This window comes from Saccopteryx bilineata, chromosome 3 (assembly GCF_036850765.1).
Source record: "Saccopteryx bilineata isolate mSacBil1 chromosome 3, mSacBil1_pri_phased_curated, whole genome shotgun sequence".
NCBI classification, from domain to species: domain Eukaryota; kingdom Metazoa; phylum Chordata; class Mammalia; order Chiroptera; family Emballonuridae; genus Saccopteryx; species Saccopteryx bilineata.
The window spans coordinates 159,607,156-159,609,486 of NC_089492.1; the positions used below are offsets into that span (position 1 = coordinate 159,607,156).

At 54.4% G+C, this 2,331-nt stretch overlaps 1 pseudogene; it reads left to right on the forward strand.

Annotated features, from left to right (window-relative positions):
• The first annotated feature begins 480 nt into the window (after positions 1–480).
• LOC136332815 (5S ribosomal RNA) lies at positions 481–611 on the forward strand (annotated as a pseudogene).
• Positions 612–2,331: the final 1,720 nt, after the last annotated feature.

Here is a 2,331-nt window from a genome sequence, read left to right on the forward strand (position 1 = left end):
CCGCATTTCAGACAGCATGCCCTCACCTGGGGCTGGGGTGTCTCTTTGCCCCCACACAGAGTTGGGGGCTCCCAGAGCCACCACTTAGACCACTCATTACCAGGAAAGCAGAAGAGGCCTGCGATCACATCCCTGCACAGCTGCCCAGGCAGCTGACACTGGCCCTTGTCCTCCCATCCCCGCCCTCCCCCAACCACACTTCTGCAAGTTGCTGTGACACTGAGACCCCTGACCCTTGCTTCAGTTCCCATCGTCTGGGTGGGTGGGCACACCTTCGGCCCCTGGGAATAATGACAGGGTGCTGAGGAGGTTCTCTTGGCAGCCCATGGGAAATGGCAGCAGGGATGAAACAGATGGCAGCAGAGCTCATGGGAGTGCCTAAAAGGGGGCCCTTGCATGCCCAGGCTCCTAGGGAACAAAGCATTCAGGAGACCTGGAGGCCAGGCTTTCTTCTTGGGCCACCAGAGGGGGCCGTCAGGCATCTATGGCCATACCACCTTGAACACATTTGATCTCATCTGATCTCAAAAGCTAAGCAGGGTCAGGCCTGGTTAGTACCTGGATGACAGACAGCCTGGGAATAGGCCTAGGAATACCAGGTCCTGTAGGCTTTGCCTCCCCCCACCCATTTTTTTCCTCTTCCCTTGGCCACAGAGTTGAGTACCCTACACACGACTGGGGCACAGCACTTCAAGGTGGCCCTGGCTACTTCGAGGAGTCTGGCAGTCCACTCAGGTGTTTGCTGATTGCCCATGAGCACCGGGCCTGAGCTGCTTCCTACCCTCCTCTGCCCCATCATGCACATTAGCCGCCCAGGAGTTGGGTCCTGCCATTCCCCTCTAACCTTGGGCGCCCAGAGTGCAGCTAACTCCAGGCTCCTCTTCAAACCGGTCTGGTCCCTGAGGCGGTGACCTCGGCCACCCAAGGGAAGCTGAGGCAGAGGGAAGAAACCAGTGCCATGCAGAGCTTATGCTAGTGTGAAAGATACAGGGGCCCAGACATGTCCACTCACATGAGGTGCAGAACGGTGAGACCTGGAGGCCAGGTGTTTTTTCTTGGACCACCGGGAGGCTGCCCTCAAGGGTCTGTGGTCATACTGAATGCGCCTGATCTCACGTGATCTTGTGAAGGTACGCAGGGGCAGGCCCACTTAGTACCTGGAAGGGAGACTGCCTGGTAATACAGGGCCATTGCAGGCTTTCGCCTCCACCCATCTTTTCTTTCTTTCTGGGTTTTTTCTTTTGTTTTTTTGCCTTGGCCACAGGGTCGTATGCCCCCACACAAGCCGGGGGCACAAGTAGAAAGCCACTGCATCTGAATACATCCAGCCTACTTGCAGCTGAGAGCCAAAAAAGAGCCCTCCTCTGCCTTGGGTGCCGGGTTACTCACTGAAACAACTGAAAGGCTATTTGTGGCATTGACCCCAAAAGCAGGGTCAGTGTGGACAGAGCAGATAGTGTCAGACTGGAATAACAAAGGACCCAGGTTCAAAGCCCCAAGAAATCACCAGGCTAAAAACAGGCTTGGAGTCATTGTGTCTCTTTCAGAGTACAATGTCACACCTGGCCCAAACTTGATCTATGTCTCTGTGTTTTCCTTCATCTTCTGTTGCCACCACTCAGGTCTTCACTCTCCACGCTGGTAGAGGCAGGTATAGCACTTCAAGGTGGCCCTGGCCACTGCCCCAGCCTGATTGTCCACCCCTGCCTGGGGCTGTCACTTACAAGCGCACGTGCTGAGTTGCCACTACCTTTCCTCCACACCAAGAACACACCAGCTTTCCAGGACCCGGGTCCTGCCACTCCCCTTTATCACTAGGCCACAGGTATGCAACTAACTCCAAGCTTCTCTGCAAACTGGTCCTTGCTGTATGACCTTGGCCACCCAGCAGGAAGAAGAGGATCTCCCACATTCCAGAGAGCAGGCCTTCACTTGGGGCCAGGCATCTCTTCTGCCTCCACTAAGAGTTGGGGGCTCACAGTGCCTCCGCTTATGCAAATGGAGGAGTCCTGGGGACACACCCCTGCAGTGCTGCCCAGGCACCTGACCTTGGTCCTTGCAACAGGGATGAAACAGATGGCACACGGAGCTTGTGAAAGTGCCTAACAGGGGGCCTGGCATGCCAGGCATTAACAGTGTGGGTGTTGAGGGCAGAATGTTTAGGAACCTCCTGGCCAGGCTTTTCTCATCAGGTTGAGAGGGTGATTGGTGGCTTAAGCATTGGCTTTTTCTGCATCTTCCTTTTTCTGTCTCTTTCTTTGTTTTTTTCTTTATAAATTGAGTAAAGAATGAAAAAGAACCTGAAAACAAAAATAAGAACTTCCTTTTTTT